Here is a 21,773-nt window from a genome sequence, read left to right on the forward strand (position 1 = left end):
AGGTGGACAGACGCACAGAAGGCTGCTTTTCTCCCCCTCCATCACCGTTGCCCATCCGTCCTCAGTTCTGAGGCCTCGAAGCACGCAGACCGACCCTGCCAGGGCGCTCCCGAGGGGTGAGCTTCCTTGACGAGCATCCCGGCTGCCCTGGAGCTCTGAGGACCCGCAGGCCGTGGTGCTGTGACCCGCGGGGCAGTGCAGAGAGGCGTGGGACGGCATCGCCTCCCCCATCCTCTCCAGTGCCCCGCCCACCCGCTCGCCCCACACCCGGCGGCCGAGCGCCTGGCCCTTGCCTGCTCGTCTGCATTGACGTCTGCGGCGGCGCGGCGCGGGCTCTCTGGGATCCGCCGTGAGTTATGATGCACATCCAGCGCTGCTGCTAAAAAAAGGGCAGTGACTCACAGCGGAAACTTCCACGAGCGCTGGCGGCGCAGGGGCGGGGATGCAGGCCTGTGGCGGCGCCCGGGGCGCCGGGCTGTGGCCAGGTGTGGCTCGAAAGCACGGTGGCTAGGACCATGGCACGGGGTCGGGAGGGAGCCCGGGAGTCCCCAGAGCCGGCAGCAACTCCCCTGCCTCAGCCTGGCCGCCCAGCCTGGGTTCTACCGCTGCGAGCTCAGAGGCAGCCTTTGTGGCATAAAGAACCCCATGTGGCAGGTGGCAAATGGTCGGTGGCTCACACTCCCGTTCTCCTAAGCACTCTCTTGATCTTAATTCACTTAACCCTCAAAACAGCCCTTAAGGGAGATGAGCTGTTTATCTCTCCTTTGCAGATCAGATACTAAGGCCAGAGAGAAAGGAACTTGCTAGATATGACACAGCTGGTACAACTAAGTCTCTCAATATATTCAGTAAAATTGTAATTTGACAGATACTGTGGAACCCCTGCTGCATGCCCAGGCCTGTGCTGGTGGCACTGAGATGGATGAGCTTGGACCCCGCTGCGGGGAGCTCACGGATGCTCTTTCTGTGCCATTTCCACAAGTGTTTACCTGGGGGAACTCAATTCCATCCCTTTCTACTCCACAAACATTTCTGAGCCCTACTCTGTGCAGAGCTCAGTGGCAGAGGGGACAGAATGACAGTTACAAAGGTGACTGTGGCAGCCTTAATTCATTCATTTGTTCATCTACCAAGTAGTTATTCAGCACCTACTATGCTCCAGGTGGGCAAGGTAACCCTGACTGCTCCTGCCCTCATGGAGCTTACACCCCCTGGGGAAGATGGGTGAACAAGGTGGAAGAAGTGCCACATCAAGGGCTAGAGGGACACAACACAGAGAGGGAGCAACCAGCCTAACCCAGGCAATCAAGGGAGCTTTCCTGGTGAAGCAAACTTGATGCCAAGTCTTGGAGGATAATTGGAAGTTAGGCATATGGACAGGAGGTGGGAAGAGAGTTTCAGTAAGAGAGAACAGCGTGTGCCTAAGCCCAGAAATGTGAGAGATCATGCTGGGTTTGAAGAACTGGAAAGCATTCAGTATACCTGCAGAGATGAGAGCAAAGAAGCAAGAGTGTTGAGAAACAGGAAGTAAGAGCCAGGTAGGGAAGGGAAACTTGCTAAGCACTTGGGACTCAGCCAGAGGGCAAAAGAGCTAACAACTCGGCACACAGCTTCTTTTATGAGGAGCAGGTTGATATCATTTCTATTTGTGCCAAAGAGGGCAGAAAAAAAATGCCATGCTGATGGGAAAGGGATACCATAGAAGGCTACATGGTGGAGGAGGCATTTAGGCTGTGCCTGGTTGATAGACTTTCTGTTGAAAGGGGAAGGGGAGAGAGCAAGAGGAATCATCTTGGAAGCAGGATGGATGACAGAACCTCATCCAGCTCTTTACAGACGTTCTGGAAAGGCCAGAGAGATATTCACAGAACCAGGGCTAATGCAGCATGATACTTCTAGGCCTGAATGTGTGTGGGGTCTATGGTGTGGATGAAGTAGCCCACAATGACACCATGAAAGCAGAAGACACAGCCCTGTTCCTTAAGAGGCTACCATTCGTTGGTGCCAGCAACTAGCTAGAAAACAAAATTGCTTAAGTCTTCAACAGTATGTATGGAGCACCTACTATGTGGCAGTTTCTGTGTTAGGCATTAGAAATCCAGTGGAGAACAAAAAAGGACGTGGGCTACCCTCATGGAGACTAATTCTGGAAGAGAAAATATTAATGTAAAAAAAGACCCAAATAGGGGCTTCCCTGGTGGTGCAGTGGTTGAGAATCTGCCTGCCAATGCAGGGGACACGGGTTCGAGCCCTGGTCCGGGAGGATCCCACATGCCACAGAGCAGCTAGGCCCATGAGCCACAACTACTGAGCCTGCGCGTCTGAAGCCTGTGCTCCACAACAAAAGAGCCCACGATAGTGAGAGGCCTGCGCACCGCAATGAGGAGTGGCCCTCACTCGCCACAACTAGAGGAAGCCCTTGCACAGAAATGAAGACCCAACACAGCCCAAAATAAATAAATAAATAAATAAATTAAAAAAAAAAAGACCCAAATAAATAAATAAGACCCGTGAATAGTTATGTGGTGCCATGAAAAGGCGGGAGAGGATTATTCCATTCTGGAGAGCCCAGGCAAGAGTATTAATGGTGTTACAACTGAGCCAGGGTCTGAAAGATAAATAGGTAACAAGACAGAGAAGGGAGGGAAGGGTGACTGGGATGGAGAATGAGGGGGAGCTTGGGACAAAATGAGGCTGTGGAGCAGCAGGGTCTTATGAACCACCATAACGACTGGGGAGTGTGTCCTAGCAACGGTAGAGGTCATGAAGTGCGTATAACATGGGCGAAATTGCGGGCGACACACCCCAAGTGCTCTCGGTGTGCAGAGAACCAGAGAGGAAACAGAGACACATCACTTACTGACTTCATTCTTTATTCCTCTGACCTCGTTTAACTTTGACAATAACTCTGCCAGTTTCTAATCTCCAGTGTCTTGATGAGAAACCTGAGGTTCAAATAAGTTAAGTGATTTGCCCTCCTCCACAGTTTACTAAGTAGAAGACCCAAACAACAGTCTCTGTAACCCCTGATCTTTCTAATGGGAATGAGATTAGTCTCCCAGAAGACGGGGCCAGAAGTTAGTATAAAGTAGGACTTGGATAGCCAGAAGGGACGTGAAAAGGCTTTCCCCGTAAGGGCAAGTCATCAGCAGTATAGAGATGAAACAAAGAATGGCCTGAAAGAGAAGCAATGCAGGAACTGCCTGCATAGAACATAATGCAGAAAAAAAGACTGGAAGGAAAAGTACAAAGAGTTTGCTCTCAGAAGCTTATCTCTAAGGGTTATGGGTAATTTTTATTGTTTAATTTTTGCTTGACTGTGTTTTCTTAGTTTTCCATGATGAAAATTTGTTTCTTGCATAAATAGGGGAAGTACCAGCAGTTATATTTTCAGGGGATCATATAAGCTTTTTCAGTTCTCATAGGCAGCATCTACATCGTATTTATTATTTTTTATTGTCCTATGGAGCCCAGCACAATGCCAGGCACATAGTAGGTGCTCAATAAAATAAGGTAGTAGGTGCTCAATAAAATAAGTTAAACGATAAAATAATTTGAGATAGGATTAAGGATGATAGAAGGCCAAGTCTGGCACTTTATTCTGAAACAAATTTCTGGTCCTCATGTCAAAAATCAATCAGCCTTGAAACAAACTGTTGAAACTCTTAATTCACCTGTAGTCACCATCATAGCGCAGAATGACCATAATAACCTCAGAGTATGCTAGTCACAGCCAACAAATGCCTCAGCAAGTTTTAATTGAGCTTTTTCAGTGTGCTCAGCCCCACATAGGGTCTATTAGGGAATAGATAACAAGATCAGTATAAACCGGGGCACCTTGCCAGAGCAAATATTGTGGTGTTGAATGATTTGGCTGCATCCAAGCAGGCGAGACCTGAGAACACTCGCTCACAAGGCTGTCTCTCCTAACCAAATGGCACCACATACTATGATGTTATAATATTAGGTTCTTAATCATGGAAACACTGGCATCTGTTTCGGCGGAAGCTCCCTCCCAGATGGTGCGTCCCACTGTTTTTGTCGTCAGGAACAGCGTGAGGTTTCTTAAATGGTTTTAAGCTTCCAAGTCATCTTCCACACAATGGCAGCCTGTTAATTAAGTGGTCCCTTTGTGATTGCATTTGATAAATATGAGATGAGAAGGGTTTATTGAGATGTTAGAAAAAAGGAAGGCAAAGCAACAGGGAGGAGCTCATGTAGGCAGAAAGGCCTTTGTGTGGGCGTCTTCCAGTGGGCTTCAAGGGAATCAGGGACAGCTTAGGATACACAGAAGGGAGAAGGCTGGGATTCACAGACAAAGCTGCTGCCTCTACCCATTAGATGTCCAGCCAGATGCAAATGGTGTGTATTTCATGGCAACCATGCTTAGCCCAGCTCTTTGCATTGAGGCAGGCAGGGAGGTGGAAATTTTCCAGATCTTTCTCAGAGTTGAGTGACTCCAGCCGCTCGCCGATGTGCAGTTGTCATTCACGCTGCCAGGCGCTGTTTTGACTCCAGTTGTCAAGATTCAAGAAGTGCAGCTCCAAAAATGGTATCTGCTCTGGAAGCAGTGTTCTGTGTTCTTGGAGCAGCAGATGACTGGTGACAACATACAATTAAATATAAATGCTCGGCCCAAGAACTCAACTTGGAGGGTTGGTGAAGTTTCAGGTCTGACTTGTTAAACTTAGCTTTTTCCAAAGACTGGGCAATGTTCTCCAAAAACAGCACTGCAGGGAATCAGGCCTAAAGATAAGTGGAGGCTTCAGTTGAATATAGAGCTCTGTCAGCCAGCCTCCTGCCTTCAGGCAGAAATACATCAGCTGCAGGCCAGAGAAAAGATTCTGTGATACCTAATGACTTCCTTGTCTTGCCTACTGGTTCAATCTTAGTTCAACTGTTCATGCAAGGAATATCTATGAGGTATCTTCTAGGAGGAAGACATATATCTGGGATGTAGTGACTGGACTGCTGTGCTCCTGCCCTTAGGAGCTTTACAGTCAGGCAAGCTCATGATTCTGTGAGCACTTGAGGGCAGAGGCTTTGGCCTTTATACTCCCAACACCTAGCCCAGTTCTTGCTGCATAGTAGGTGCTTAATAAATGCTTGCTGAATGACTGCATGAATGAGTCCTACTTCCCACCCCCTCCTGTAGTTAGTATTGTTCTATATCTTTCTTAACTTTCTCCTCCTGCGCTCATTAGTACTTACTTTTCTGGCTTTGGTGGCTATAGAGAATAGCTGTTTCTTAGCTGCTGCACTCTAATACTTGGAAATTGTTAGTAATTCACCTTTCGGCCATCACTCTTCCAGTTCCTTCTGGTCTTACCCTGGTGTCAGCATCTGCTCTTGGTCACCTGTACTAAGAAAAATAATTTGTTTTGGCATCTAGTGATCCTTTACAGCTTGCAAAGGTTTTCACTTGTTAATGTAAAGTACAGTTTCAAGGACTGTGGGAGAACCCCTAATAAACCCCAGTATCACCCAGGCTGCACGCACCCAAATACTGCCCCTAACCCCAACTCCCTCAACCTTAAAGTCCAGCATCAGCAAATTTAAAGCTTTCATTTCACGTTAAAATAAGATTTAGAAAAATAATAATAATAAGATTTAGAGACTACCTCCCCTAAAACAGGCATCACATTGATAATCACATTTTTTAACATGGTAGCGTAAATTATACCAGATCCTATGCTGAAGGTGGATTATAACACAGAGGAAAGAAAGCTGGAAAAGCACAGGAAAGTCCAGATAATTGGCTCCATCCAGACCTGCCCAGCCACAAATCTCTGAACCATAGTAGAGCGGTTCATCAGTTACTAACATCTTTTTATTATTGCTATTATTACAACAACTACTACTGCTATTACCATTAATGTGCTTCTACTATCTAAACATGAGCCTGGCAAATTTCAGCTTCCTTTGTGACATGTGAGCTCAAGTGTCAATTACGTTTTCACAGCTCTTCATAAGGAGGCTGATCCTTTTGTTTTTACTAAGTGTCAACAGATGTTCTGTTAAAATATTCACAAACTCTCAAAGGGAAAGGTTTTGATGGCTAGTTAACTTAAACAGAACTGGAACTAAGAGGAAAGGATTTCTTTGGGGGTAGTAAGCAGAAGATAGAGTCGTGGTCTAATAGAGACAGTGTCTTTGTCTCTTAACCAGTTTCTTCTCCTTCCCATGGAGGGGAGACCCTCAGTTCAGTGGCTGATTTTGGAGGACATTGTAAAAAGTGGTTAAGCTCGTTGTTACATGTTCCAGTGATGAGCCAGTAGCATCCTTGATTCTGAGCACTTCCCTCCCTGTACAGGGAGGTTACCCTACTTGTTCTTCACCATGGCAGCCACCACTGTACCCCAGGGTGGCTGTCTCCATTTCACACAGCTCCCCTGTCGAAGAAAGCTAAGAGGCTTTCTCACTGGTCAGGTGCTCCTTTCTCCTATCCATTACCCAGTCTATTTCCCTGGCTTCTGATCTCCTACCTTCCGAATTCCATATATTTCTTGACTCCTTGTCCGTGGTCTGCTTGGATTTCTCTCCTCCAGATGTTCCTTCAATACATGCTGCCCTTTTGCCTGATTCCCTAGCTTCCTACCTAGTCTCTGTAAGCCATCATGACCCTACCTCCCCCCACAGAAGAAATACAGAGGATATAGAGCCATACCTTTCCCAACACCCCCTGGAAATGACAGAACTTAGCAGTCTGGCTGAAAATTGCTGGACAAGAAATGGGTCACAACTTGCTGCAAGCAGGGCCTTGCTCATTCTTTTTATCCAGTCCATGGCCTAAGCTCTTCCTCACATGATCCCAGCTACACTCTGATGCTTCTTTTTTATCCTGACCGGCCTTCCTGGTAAGATGGAAGACACTGAAAATGGCAAATCCGTAGAAGTGGAGTTTCAACTTCTCCCCTCAGCTTTGCTCACAGGGACACAATTTCCTCCAGAAGCATGAAAGAGAATGTTATTTTTTTTTTAATAGACGTTTTTTAGAGCAGTTTTTGGTTCACAGCGAAGTTGAACAGAAACACAGGGTTCCCGAATACCCCCATCCCCCACATGCCCATCCTCCCCCACTATCAACGTCCTGCGCCAGAGTGGACAGTTGCTACAGCTGATGAACCTGCATGAATACATCCTTATCATCAAAGTCTGTAGTTTACGTTAGGGCTCATTCTTGGTGTTGTATATTCTGTGGGTTTTGACAAATGTATACTGACACGTACCCACCATTACAGTATCATGCAGAAGAGTTTCACTGCCCTAAATATTCTCTGTGCTCCACCTGTTCATCTCTCCATCCCCTGTGACTCCTGGCAACTACTTATCCTTTTACTGTCTCCATAGTTTTGCCTTTTCCACAATGTCATATAATGGGAATCATAGAGTATGTAGCCTTTTCTGATTGGCGTCTTTCACTTAGTAACATGCATTTAAGTTTCTCCATGTCTTTTCATGGCTGGATAGCTCATTTCTTTTTGGCACTGAGTAATATTCCATTGTCTGGGTGTATCACAGTTTATTGATCCGTTCACCTGGTGAAGGACATCTTGATTGTTTCCACGTTTTGGCAAGTATGAATAAAGTTGCTATAAACATTCATGGGGAATGTTGTTTTTAATTATATTTCTAATCAATGATGACTTCCAGATGAGCAAGGATGAGTTCCAACAAACATATGTGGCTCAGTAAGTAGGATACGTAGTCAACCCAAAGCCTCCCAAACACCTGTCCCCAAATTGTCTGTAGATAAATCTCTCAAGGAGTTTATAGAAGGCACAGATTTTTGAGCCCCACTCCCAAAGACTGATTCAGTAGGACTAGGAAATCACCAGGTAGAAGGAACATAGGCTTAACCTCCAAAAGGAAAGAGGCAATGGAAAGTTAATATCTCATTTGTACCAGAGAGAACTATGTACAGTGAGGAGTTTGGCGACTAATAACCACAACTCATCTGATGGAGACATTGTGTTCTTCTCTGAGCCTCTTGGGGAAATGACATGGTGGCTAAAAGAATTGTTGATATGTACTATCCTCTCCCATTAAAAGGAGCTAAAAAAGCCCTGGGCACCAAGATGTGAACTATTTCCTTCAGGGTAGAGTGGAGCCACTAAAAATAGCCTTGGAAAATAAGGAGTTGTAGAGGTTCAACAAGGAAAACAAATCAGAAATAAATTTGGCACCAAGAAAGAAAGAAGGAGACAAACTCTCACAAGAAATAAGGAGAAAGAGGTTATTAGCTTGGGTACCTAAAAACAGGTACATTTTTCCCACACACAGAGCTGCTGGCTGGCATTCCTACAGCGTAAATCAGTCCCTCCAGAGCAGAGGAAGATGAGTCAGAGGATCAGCCAGGATAAGCTAGGTTATGCCAGGGTAACAAACAACCCCTCAAATCTCAGAGGCTTCAAAGCACAATGGTTTGTTTCTCATTCCTGTTGCCTGTCCAGTGTGGGTTTAGTAGGGGCTCTGCTCCTTGTAAACAGTCAGGGACCCAGGCTGATAAAGGCTTCATCTCCCCAAGTGCTTCCAGGATCACTACAGGGGTCAGGGGTTGCTGCACTGTTGGGCACTGACAAATGAATGCACCAGCCTGGAAATGATGCATAGCACCTTCACTCGTGTTTCATTGACCAGTGCAAGTCACATGGCCCTGCTTGTGTTGAAGTGGGATAAGGAAGTGAAGATATACCATGTGTCCAGGAGGCAGAGAATGAGAAAAGGTGTAAACAACTCTGCCAACTACTGTAGTCAGATAAAGGAGCTGAGGGAGGGCGGATGGGGACAGTGGAGGGAAGTCTCCTTGGAGCCAACAATTTGCGATTTGATTTTCATCTCTGTCTTTACTAATCAAGAGGAGCAGCCTTATCCAATGTCCCTGAGTGTGTCCTGAGCCTCACTTCCTGCCTGCAAGAAAAAGGACAGTGTAGTAGTGAACAGCCTGGGCCCTGGAGTCAGGCCAACCCGCATTCATGTCTGGAACCTACCAGTTGTGTGACCTTGGGCAAGTTATTAATCTCTCTGGACCTCACTTTCCTTAGCTGTATAAGGTGGATGACCATAGCACCTACCTTATGGGGTTATTGTGAGGATTAAATGAGATCATACAAAAAAAGAGTTTTAGGCCAGAGCTGCTTAAACTAGGCTGTGCCAGCAAACTACTCAGGGAGCTTGTTAGCATGTATTTGTGATTCAAAGGTCTTGGATGAGGCCTGAGATCTTGCATTTCCAACAAGCTCCCAATGATGCCTATATTGCTGGTTCATGGACCATCCCTTAGTAGCAAGGATTTTAGATCAGTGTCCAGACATGGTAGATTATTCTTAAAACTGGATTGAGAGATTGCAAAGGTTCTACTGCCCCGGCCCTCGATGAATGGAAATAACAGCTGCTCGTTGGTGGAAGTGTCTGTGTCTAATGCTTCCACAGACAAATGTTCTATGTGGAGGTTGATGAGCAGGTGCTAGAATTGGGAGGCCTGGGTTGGTATCCAAGTTCTGCTCCTCAGCAGCTCTGTGGTTTGGGCGAGTTATGGAGACTCTGTGAACATCTGTATCTAATCTATAAAATGAGCATAATAATACAGATCCACCATTTGTCATCTGTGATTCCACAATCCAAAGAGCTCTGAAACTGTAAGTTTCTTCACTGTTTGGCACACTGTGACCTGGCAGGAAAAGCTGACATATATTGACATGAGGCTGTTTACAGCTTTTATTTTATGCCTCTTATGACTATTTCTGTGTTTCATCACAGAAATATGAATGGGTTTGATAATTAAACACTGCTGCAGACGCTGCTGGGCTTAGAATAACATATGGCAAGTGTACCATTTAGCTTTCCAACAACTAAAAAACTGATTTCGGAAACACACCTGGCCTCAAAATTTTAGAGCAGACACTACGGACCTGAAGGGAAGGAAAAAGCGCTTGTAAGACACTGAGCACCATACCTAACACAAAGTAAGTGCTCAACAGACAGGAGTTGTTACTGAAGTTATTGTTCATCCCAGTGCTTCCCTCGGACAGAGGGGTAGGGAATTCAGGAGGCAGGGTCTGTGGGTCCCCTGAAGATACATAGGACAGGATCAAGTTTGTGCCTGTGTTTTTAGCCCTTTGATTTGTCTTCTGTTTTCTCCTGAAAAATAAAAAAATGCATGGAAATGAATGTATACCATGAGGGTGCAGACAGCAAGGTGGAACAAAAGCAAGACTCAGACAGGTGGAAAGGGTTCTCCCCTGTGCCCACAGAAGCAGCTGGCAGGAATGCAGCTTCATAGGCCCCCAAGGACAGTTGCTTTCCTTGAGGCCTCTTTGAATATACTGTTGAAGAGTGTCACTTGAGCAAAAGACTCCAGTCCTTACCCTGCCATTCTCCTGCTGGGGGCACTCGGGATGCCTTCATCTTCACAGATCTCAGCTTTCTTATGTGACAACCAGACAATAATGCAATCCCAGCTCCAACTGCCATATTGCAGGGGCCACATTAAAAGTGGTCCCAGTGTTCATTGCAGCACTATTTACAATAGCCAGGACATGGAAGCAACCTAAATGCCCATCAACAGAGGAATGGATAAAGAAGATGTGGTACATATATACAATGGAATATTACTCAGCCATGAAAAGGAATGAAATTGGGTCATTTGTAGAGATGTAGATGGACCTAGAGACTGTCATACAGAATGAAGTAAGTCAGAAAGAGAAAAATATTGTATACTAACGTGTATATGTGGAATGTAAAAAAATGGTATAGAGCAGGGGTCCCCAACCCCTGGGCCGCACAACAGGAGGTGGGTGGTGGACAAGCAAGCAAAGCTTCACCTGGCACTCCCCATGGCTCGCGTTACTGCCTGAACCATCCCCCCTATCACTTGCATTACCATCTGCACCATCTCCCCCCCACCCCTCCATCCATGGAAAAATTGTCTTCCATGAAACTGGTCCCTGGTGCCAAAAAGTGTGGGGACTGCTGGTGTAGATGATCTTATTTGCAAAGCAGAAATAGAGACACAGATGTAGAGAACAAACGTATGGATACCAAGGGGGAAGGGAGGGGTGGGATGAATTGGGAGATGGGGATTGATATATATATACACTTTTGATACTATGTATAAAATAGATAACTAATGAGAACCTACTGTATATCACAGGAAACTCTACTTAATGCTCTGCAGTGACCTAAATGGGAAGGAAATCCAAAAAAGGGGGGTACTGGTATACGTATAGCTGATTCACTTTGCTGTACAGTAGAAACTAACATAACATTGTAAAGCAACCATACTCCAATGGAAAAACAAAAAGCGGTCACAGATGTGAATGCATTTTGAAAGGGAAAATCCGTGTTCGCAGGTTGAGTATAATTATTCATTTGACTACAAGCAGGAGATGGTGAGAGGACTGACATCACACAGGGAACTCTGGTTAGCACATTCTTTAATCGCACTTCGGCTGTCGACTCTAATGGCATTGTTATTTGCACTTGGCTCCCTCACCTTCGTCACAGCCATTTGTGCTTGTCAATTGAGGCCAGCGTGATTGAGTTTTCACAAGATTAACTGCCCCACCATTGCTTATAGACAACCGAAATCAAGGCTTATAGACAACCAAAATCAAGGCTTTGGGATACTGTTGTTTGGACTAACACATGACAATTATTTGAAAGAACACAAGTATAAACAGGACACAGGTTTGAGATTTGTCCTCCCCACTTCTGTCTTTAGCTGATTGCAGACTTTTTGGCTAATGACTTCCTCACCATCCTCACATTCCATGTTAAGAGCACTGGCTTTGGGGTCAGACAGACCAGAGTGAGACCCAGTCCACTGCCTTGCTGTGTGTGGTCTGGCAACTCACTGAACTCTCTGAGCCTCAGTGTCCCCGTGTTCAGTATTCCTAGCTCTAGGAATAATTAGAGCTAGCTGGCATGTGTTTTTGTAAGGTTTAGGTATATAGATAGGATGTTAAATTTAAATTCCTCCTGTTGTCTCTAAAATTCAGTTATATCTCCCACACAGAATACAATAAACGGTAAGTACTCCCATATGCTAAACAGGGGTGCTAGTTCCCTGGGGCAGATTTAGTTTAAAAAATAGGAGAGCAGAACCATTTCAGCAAAATAACCCCATGAACCAGCAATGGTAAAGAAGACTGGAGGTTCAAAGGGTGTTGGAAGAGTCTAGAAAGGGATTTTGTTGGCTATCACCTCCCCAGCTCAGGAGTGTCCCTTCAAAGCCCGAATGTGTTGGAGGTGGGAGTGCAGCCAAGAGAAACATTCACAGAGATTGGGGATGCCTAGAAGAAGCTGAGGCAGGCACTTACACCTGGCTGTATCTTCACAAAGGTGCAGGATCACAGGATCCACTGCTGTTTTGGGGCTAGGGCCAAGAACAGTGGGAGGACTCCTGGGATAGCATGGCATGCTTTTGGTGACATTCGTGACCACAGAGGCTGGTCTACAAAAGACAGGAGGTTGGGTGGTGACACACACCACACTGGGGCCAGGAGATAGGACTTGGTAGACAACAGCCTACCCATTGCTAAGGCAAGAATGCATGAGTTTCCCATGGGCCAAGGAGATGCTGCAGAAGCCAGCAGAGCCTGAGCCCTCATGATGGGCCCCCAGCAATAAGATGCTCTAGCACAGACAACCAGGACAGGAGCTAAGAATGTCACAAGAGGTCAGCCTGAGTGTACAACCAGAGCCTCTGAGAATCTCCAAGTGTGCCCATGAGGCCACCAAGCAGGCACCTGCCAAAGAGGGTACTGATGACTGATTCCAGCAGCCCTGTAAGAGGGTCCCTTTTCCCTTAATCCCCTCCTCTACCCTGACTCTGAAAAAGCCAGCCAGTCACAGGGACAGGAAAGAAAGTTAAGTGATAAAAGAGATTACAGTCCCCCACAATCCCCACTGCAGGTCCCTGTAATTAGAGTTGGAGAGGTTGGGGTGGGGGAGGCGGAGTCTGAATGAGAAGGGATACTGAAGTTCTGATCTCACCTCAAGGGGACCATTTAATACCTGAATTGAGTGTGAACAAACAAAACAGAACTTGTTTTCATAACTTAAACTGATGAGAAAGCAGCAGATGGAACTGTCCAAGATGTCATCAAGGGGCTGGGTGGGAGTCTGCGGAGCATTGGGGGTGCAGCATTTGGAAGGCAAAAGACATCCACTGCTTGGTTGTACCTCCCTTGAGTTCAGCCCACTCAATAAATTGGGTACGTATGTCAAGTGCTTAACTGAGGCGCTGCAGCCTGGCTCAGCTGTTAGATGACAGTGATTACTACTATTATCTTTACCTTAACATTCATTGCAAACTGATTTAGACCTTTTAGTCAATGTACAGAAACCCAGTACGCCTAGTAAGTGAGAGGAAGGAGAGATTTCTTATTCTGCTTTTAAAAATTTAGGAAGCTCCTGTCTTCACCGGCAAATTCAGGACTACCTGCAGAATCAGGTTGCCGTGCAGTCTGTCGATATATTGTAATTGAGAGCTGCGAAGGCCCTTCTCACACCTCAGAACATCATGGCGATGTTGTATCTGTCCCCAGCTTCAGCCACAGAGTTGGAGCGAGAGGTTACTGATGTGACTGGTTATCTTCCCAACTCCTGGTTAAGGTGTAATGAAAGTCGAACACTGTGGGCTTCCCATCAGAACAGAGTCCCCAGCATGAGCCTTCCTCTTATTGTCCCTCATCAAAACCTTGCTGTCCTAGTGCTCATTTCCTTCTGGCCCTGCTCTCTGCTTTCCTAGCATGTCCGATAAACCAAGCAGTTTGTTGACAGAGCTTCAAGAGGCCAAGGGCCTAAATGTGAATCCTTGTTCTGCCGTTTACTATCTGGGATCCCTGGGCAATTTTCTTCCTTTCACCTGGCTTCTGCATTTCCATCTGTAAAACGGGAATTGTAGTGCCTGCCCTGTTTATCTCACAGGGCTACTCTGGGGTTCAGTTGCAATTGTGGATGTGAGAGGGCTTGGAAAACTTGAAAGCACCATATAAATGACATTGAGATGCTCGGAAGTGTAATGTCCTCATTAAGTCCAGATAACACTCTGCATGTGAATAGGCTGGACCCCAGTGGACTTCAGAGGTGGGAAGTCTAGCCATGTGTTAGGGTCAGTATGAAAAGCGTATTTGACAAACCTCAATCTGTCCCATGCACTAATTTAAGATCCAGTGGTGTTTCTGATACTAAAATCCCCCTAGACTCAGTGTTTATCTGGCCCACTCCAGGATCTGCCCAAAATTTGCTGTTAAAAAAGAAAATAAAATTACTATCAAAATATGAGGCTTCTTAGGAACATTTTCCTTCTTTCATGTACACGTTGCCTGGACTGGGCACTCAGTGCCTCTACAACAGTCAACACTGTGGCTCAGCCTAGCCCTCCTCCTACATAAGGGATTGCAATTTATTTGACGCCCCAGTGCAGGTCCCCTCGCTTACAGATCTGGTCAGACTCACCTGTGCAGCACACTGGCCCAGAATTTTCTGAGAAGAAGCCTTTGTCCTCAGTGCTGACAAGCAACATGAACTCTCTCAAACCAAGAAAAACATTGCCATAGGCCCCCAAGATGTAAGGTCCAAGTCCAGAGTGGCTCCAGTCTGAATCGAGCAATTAAATCTGCGTCTGCCCCTACCCAAAACCTCAAAAATGTTAACATCTTGCACGTGTCAAGAGGGTTATTTATAAAACTATTTGCTTGTCAACCCCAGGAGGACATTCTGTACTTTTTTGCTGGATTACTGTATATTTATGACCCGTGGCTTGAAAACTAACTTTGGCAGGAATACTTATCTACGAAGAATTCTATGAGCCCCCCGTGCAGCACAGCCTGCATTCAGTCGCCGTCGTGCAGGGGCTGGGCAGGGTTCTGGTGGAGAGCTAGTCCATGGCTTGCTGCAGCAGAAAATGAGTTCCAGATGTGTGCTTCTTCAGGGGAAGGATTTCAGTTTCAGATATTTTAGATCAGAGGCTTGTTTTCTTTCTATCTCTTGCGTTTTTTACTCTAGTGAATAATTAGTCTTGAACATTAAGAACATGGAGTCTGTTTGTTGCCTCCCGCACTTGATGCTTTAGCACCCTCCCCCGACCCTGCAAAAGTCTCCCAGTTTGGAGAGCTAGCCTTCTGATCTCCCAGTTTAGATCTGGTTATCTGTTCCTAGTGTGTGACACACAGAGAGCCATTTGGTTGGAGAAGAGAGGGCTTGGCATGATGTGGGGTAGACTCTAATCCGGGACAGTAAATTACCTGCGAGAGACTTTTGACACCATTCTTTCCCAAGGACTGCCTCTGTGGAGCTAGCCCTCCTCCACCGTGTCCCCGTGGTCAGCTTCATCAGCCATAGGGTCTTCTGCTGACAGGGATGCTGAGCCCATCCAACATCACGGCAGATTTCTTGCTCTCTCTTGAGCAGTGAACTTATAGTTCATTTTTCTGCTCTCTTCAAGATTGAAGGACCCAAAGTGGGAGTGGTCTGTAAGTGTGTGTGTGTGTTGTGCAGTGACAGATAAAAGAACTTGTATCTGAGGACCTAGAGAGACCCGAAGGAACAGAAAAATCTGTGCACACAGAGGGTGACACGTGCAATTGATCCTCATGCAGTCTCTGCAATGTTTTCCGTAGCTGTAATGCCCATATTTTTATTCTTAAAAGCCTTTGAGCCTTGATTAAGGGCTTATTCCTAAAAGTCTTGAGCTGTAATGTTATACACACCTGGTAGGTATACTTGGAGATACAGTGAAATCCCTTTAGCTAATTTCCTTACCACACTGCATAATAGTAATAGTAAGTTATTATCATATTACCATTTATCAAGTGTTTGGCATTTAGCACACTCTTTCCAATTCTTAGAAATGGCAAAGATTTTATCACCCTTATTTTACAGGTAAAAAAAGCTGAGCCACGGAGAGGTTAAGTAGTTTTCCAAAAGACACATGACTGATTATAAGTGGAACTGGTGTTTGAACCCAGAATGTGTTGGCTCTGTGATGGGAGAGAAGAGAAAAGAGATAAGAAGTTGGAGGAAGAGGGGAGGAGGGGGAGTTGAAGCATAAAACAAAACCATCAACCCTTGGGAGTTGGGTGTTGTTGACCCCAGCTGTCCTTCCAGCCTCAGTTGACCTCCGTGAATGAGGCACACTGTCCTTGTGTGGAGGGCCCCAGTGTATACATCCAGGGGGGCTCAGGGATGGGAGGTCTCCGTGGGAGAGGACTTGGGTCATCCTTGGGCCTTTTGGCAATGGAGACATCTGCAGATCCAGCAGGGGGTTATTCAGGGCCAACTCAGGAATTTAAAATCCCTGCAAGCTTCTGGGGCTGGTCACTGGGATTCACACTCCCCCAAGCATCTCTCAGGGCACAAAATCAAGCTGTCTCTCTACTCATTCCTCCCTTGCCCTGGGCTTAGCCCAACCCACCCACAGTTGGCACCTTGCCAAAAGGGAGCAATGCCTTCTGGGGGAGCCAGGTCCTCAGGCCACAGTCCAGGCTCGGGAGGCGGTGGGAGGCCCCCCAGGGGTGTGAGGGCAGCCCAGGCTGTAAGTCCCAGGCCTGGGCATGGGCACAGAGCCAGCGAGCTCACTTAAAGAGCAGTGGACAGGGAGAGTCAACTGCTTGAGGAAAGACCTCAGGCAGCCTCCAGACCTTGGCAGGGAGGAGGCTGTGCCTAGAGGCTTCATCCAAACACAGTTCGTTTCATGGAGTTACCAAATTTCCGAGTCTCCACATCCTTATGAGACCATGTGATTGTGTCACAAAAGCCCCATCCAGAAAGCTAAGCCCCAGGCCAGCTCTACTCCTCATTCTGCTGGTGTGTGAATTTAAACATATCTCTTGACACCTGAAAAATGGAAAGAACACTTTATAATCTAATAAAGATCAGAATATAGAAGTCACGTAAGATAGAAGTCACGTATTTGAGCTATTAATTCAGACAGTCTCATTCACTTCTTGGGTATGTGACTTTGGATGAGTTACTTAATCTTAGTTTCCTAGTCTGCAAAATGGAAATAATGAAATGCATACTCTATAGAAGAGTTGTGAGGATAAATGAGAACATGAATATAAACAGATTTGGCCCCTGGCACTTCAGTGCTCAGTAACTGTGAGCTTTTAAAAAAAAAAGTACTATTAATTTAACTTCCTGGAAACAAAATAAAACCACAGGAATGGTAATGTTCTTGGGACACTGTATATTACTGTGAGGAATTATGAGTGCCTATATACAAGAAGGTAAATGAAATTCAGAAATGTTACCAGATTTGGCCAAGCTGCATAGCCAGGCATCACTGGTTTGGGAAATGAACTCGCATCAGAGATTATAAGAAAATGGCTCCCCAGCTGACCTTACTAAAGGAAAGTTTATTTGCTGGGGAGGGAGGAGGGCAGGTGGAAGAGGTCAGGAAAGGGAGGGATGCTCTCGATGGGGCCATTCCATGACTGTGTAGGTGTAGTTAGAGCTTACAGGAGGATGAGGCCTCCAGAATGTACCTTTGCCAGGCACCCAATAGCCCACCCTTGCACAAGGCCACCGCCTAAGGGAAGAAGGACTGCTACAAATTGGGAGGAATTAGTTTTCCAGATTTGGACTGTATCCCAGCCAGTGGAGGCTAGTGGGAAAAGCAAGTGCACTGAAGGCAGAGAATCCTAAATTCAAATCCTCTCTTAGCCACTTCCTCACTGACCTTGGACAGCTTAACCTCTTCGAACCTCTGTTTCCCCAGGCTTTAAAGTTGTAGATAATAAATGCCTGTGTCTCTGGTTTTTTGTAAGGATTAAAAGAAGTAAGTAGTAGGTGCCTTCCTTCTCCTCCCGATTCACCTCAGTGACATAGGCTAGTGGACAGATCTTGGCAAATAAGAGAGCTCTCCCCCATTGTTAATGGCCTGATGGCTGAGTACTAGATACTGGGAGACACGGGGTAAACTTCAGTCCCCGTGAAGATGGCAGAGTGAACAGAGGCAGGAAGCCCTGCCCCCTCAACATTAGAAATACCAAGCTAAATATTATTTTTAATTTTTCACAAAATGTATTGGCTGAAAATCAGGAAAGAAAATCTCCAGTTGCCAGGAATGAAGAGAGAAGACGAAATTCTTTAGATGTAGCATGTCTCACAAGGGGAGGGGAATTGCAGGCTTGGGTCTGCCTGAGGAACTGTGGAAGCCGTGGCTGCCCAGAACAACGATGTCAGGACTGTATAAAATCCTCAGTCAACAGAGGGTCATTTTGTCTGGCATGCTACTCTGACAGAAGCAGGAAAGTAGACTGTAGAGGATTAATCCTGAAATAGCCAGAAAATTCCTTTACCCAGAATTCCACATTCTGCTGTTTTCATTTAGTTGAGGTTTTACCATGTATATATATCAGGAAATGATTGTGCTGACTTTTCCTTTTATCCATAGTCACACAGCGTGTTTCGCCATTTTTCTTTTCTGTATTTCTCAGCTCCTTTGGAAGGGAATAAGAGACCCGCCCCAGGCAAGAATGCAATAATCTGACTATGGTTTTAAGGGACCATGAGGTTCTTTCCACTGCACCATTAAAAACTATTTACAGGAGGAAGAACGGAGACTAGGACGTTTGGGATGGAGGGCATAAGTGAGAGTCAGAGAGGGAAACTGGAAGGGGGTAGATGGCAGTTTGGTGTGGAGGGAAGGTTGTTCAAAAGAGGGAAAGGCCTGGGGTTCAGGTGAGCAGAGGACACTAGAAAGGGCTCCATTTGAGCCACCTGGATTTGCCAGTCCTCACAGGATCTGAGGACAGAATGATGTGATCTGAGCCCTGAAGGGAAGAGAATTAGAGTTAGCAAAAAGCTCTGTAGCTGCCCAGGAAATGGATGATTATTAGGGCCATGTGGGTTTAAGATGCTAAAGAAAGACTCACTCAGAATATATTCCTACAGAGGAGAAGACGGCAAATGCTTTCTTATAAAAGAACATTGCTTTTAGATTCATAAAAATGCCCCCAATTTAAATCTCCAGCTGGTAAAAAGTTTCTGAGTCATTGATGTTGAGAGTAGAATAATGAAAGTAAAATAAAATACAGCTGTACCATTTACTAGTGGCATGGCACAAGGATGTCACTTCTTTTTTTCTGAACCCAAGTTTCTTCACCTATAAACTGGGAATGATAATAGTACCTACTTCATTAGGAACATTGTGAGAATTAAATGAAATAATGCATTTAAGTGTGTATTAAGTACAGTGATGATTCATCACAAGCCCTGTGAATGGCTGTGGTTTGGGCAGGGCTGTTTTCCCAAGATGCCCATCAGCAGTCCTGGGACCTTAGATGACTTTACTTTGCAAGTCTGGGTTTGTAGGTATAGTGGTCAAGTGTATAAGAGCAATAGTTTAGACAATTTGAGATTGGATCCCAAGTCTGCCGTTTTCCAAAGGAGTGAGTTGGGATTATGTATCCTCAGTGAGCCTCATTTTTTTTTTTATATATACAAGATGGGGGTGATGACAGTACCTACTTTAGCAAACTCTCAAAAGGTGGTTACTATTGTTAGTATTACAAAGGCAAGGTCCTTCTTTTGCTTGGCTTTCCCTCAGTGGCCTATAAAGAGAATAATCACCATATTCACTGCAGGGATTTTGCACTCTGTGGGTCAGCGGCCAGCAGGCAGACTGCAAACAGTGACAAAAGGTATAGAGCCTCTCATCTGTACAGATTTGATTCATCACAAATTTGCCAGGTCAAGAATTCCAGATAAAGTTTTTCAGCCTTCACCTGCAGACCATGAAAAATATGGTGGGGATCCAAAGCACCTTCATAAACTGCATATTGTTACCAGAATAAGAACTAGGAAAAGACATCCATTTGGGAAAAAGGTTACGATAAAGATGCTTGGATTAGAAAAAGCACCTATTCCTCAGGTTCACAAGAATATCCCTTCAGTGAAGGCAAAAAAGAAAGTGGTTAAACATTTGATAAGAATCAAGTCCCTGTTGAGGTGATGGATTCATGGGTGTATACGTATGTCAAACTTAGCACCATATGCTTTTCAAGTGTGTGCATTTTGTTGTATGTCTATTATACCTCAATAAAGCTGTTAGAAACAAACAGACAAACAAAAAAAGAATCAAGTCCCTGAAGTTGCCACAAGGACTTGCAGCAAAGGAGGATGTGCGTAATGCCTGCCTCGTGAACACTGGAGAATTAGTAGTGCATGGCATCTAAACCCTGTGGACCAGGGAGCAATTAAGTCCTAATGCCAGAGCATTTCAGATTAAAAAATGCAAATCATCTTTATTTTAAGATGGTGAGAAAGTGTTTCTATTAAAATATATTTTAAATACAAAAAAAAAAAAAAAAAAGGCAAGTTCCCGATTGGTTTACCTTCCCTTTGCAGATCTGAGCTCTTGATGTACTCTAGGTCAGACCCAAGTGGTTGTCCTTTTCTTACTGTCATTTGTACCTTTCCTCCATCCATTATGAAAGAAAGCACCATGAGGATCATATACCCATCAAAGCCATATCCTATACTAGGGACCCCATCTGAGCAAATTTCAGGTTCTAATATTCAAATGACACTGCCACAGCTGCTGCCTCTGAATCACCACACAATTCCTCATCATTACAGGGACAGCCCAAATATTGGCAGAAGAAATCAGAATTAATATTATTAGAACCAACAAGAAGAAGGAAGCCTGAAATTACCTAAGGGTAAAAATCAGCCTGCAGTAAATAATCCTAGCTAACTGTTCAGAAAGAGAAACTTCCATCTCCATGCCCACTTCTCCTATCCCTTTCGAAATCTGTTTCAGAATGACAGAGACAAAAATGTAGATTAGAAGTCAAAAAAGTGGCAAGTGAGTCAAAATATTTAAAGGGAAGGAATCTCTGATTCATGTGCCTTTGATTGCAGCTTGTAATTTCTCCTTTCATGTTTAATGGGCTTCCCTGGGCAAGGCTGGGAAACTATGCAACAGCCGCATTCCAGGTCCCCCTGGTGTCACGTGCCTGTAGCTGTACCAGGGTCCAGCCTCATCCATGGGGCATCAGAGGCAGAGGAAGAAGCATGAGAATGTTGGCGGGAATGTATGGAATGTTGAACTATTAAAGCCTGGGAACAGGGAAGTTCAGAACCCAGATGGTAAGGGAGGACAGACCTAGTGTCAGCTTAGACAAGTGATGGAGCTCTCTAAGGCCAAGGCTCCCCACCTATGAAATCTCATGGGGCTCTTGATAGCATTAAATTAGAGTATGGATATAAACCGTCTATCACAGGGCCTGCCACACAGCAAGTGCTCTGTGACTTACTCATTCAGCATGCGTTCAGCCAACAAATAAATAGTGCCTGATAATTTGAATAGAAATCTCAGGCCCAGAGGAGGCAGATGCCTGCCCAAGGTTACTCACACAGTCATTAGAACTCAGGCGTCCAACTCCCAGGCCAGTGCTCTTTCCCTGACCAGAGCAGTCGAGTCTCAGTCATTCCTCCAACTCTTGGCTGGCCTAGTCCCAGGGAATCAAGCCTGCCCTGTTTTGGAGGTATTCACCAACAGAGCATGATTTAGGGGACACTTTGAGACCCCCAAGTGCCCCAGGAGGCCTCCCTAATGGATTTTCCTCCCTTCTGATCTGAAGTTCCCCATTCTATCTGGGTTAGGCAACGGAGCAGAAAGGGACTAACAATTCCTCAATTCCGTTATGTTTCAAATACTGTTCTTGGCATGTTAAACATATCTTCTTGTTTATTCCTCATAAGAGCTCTGTGAGGTATTTTTGTCCCCAGTCTGCAGGTGAAAAAACTGAGGCCCAGAG

General features: G+C 45.4%; 1 pseudogene; it reads left to right on the forward strand.

Annotated features, from left to right (window-relative positions):
- Positions 1 to 442: 442 nt before the first annotated feature.
- Positions 443 to 20,218, forward strand: LOC136120306 (large ribosomal subunit protein uL30m-like; annotated as a pseudogene).
- Positions 20,219 to 21,773: the final 1,555 nt, after the last annotated feature.

The sequence above is a fragment of the Phocoena phocoena genome, chromosome 3, assembly GCF_963924675.1.
Source record: "Phocoena phocoena chromosome 3, mPhoPho1.1, whole genome shotgun sequence".
Classification (NCBI taxonomy): Eukaryota; Metazoa; Chordata; class Mammalia; order Artiodactyla; family Phocoenidae; genus Phocoena; species Phocoena phocoena.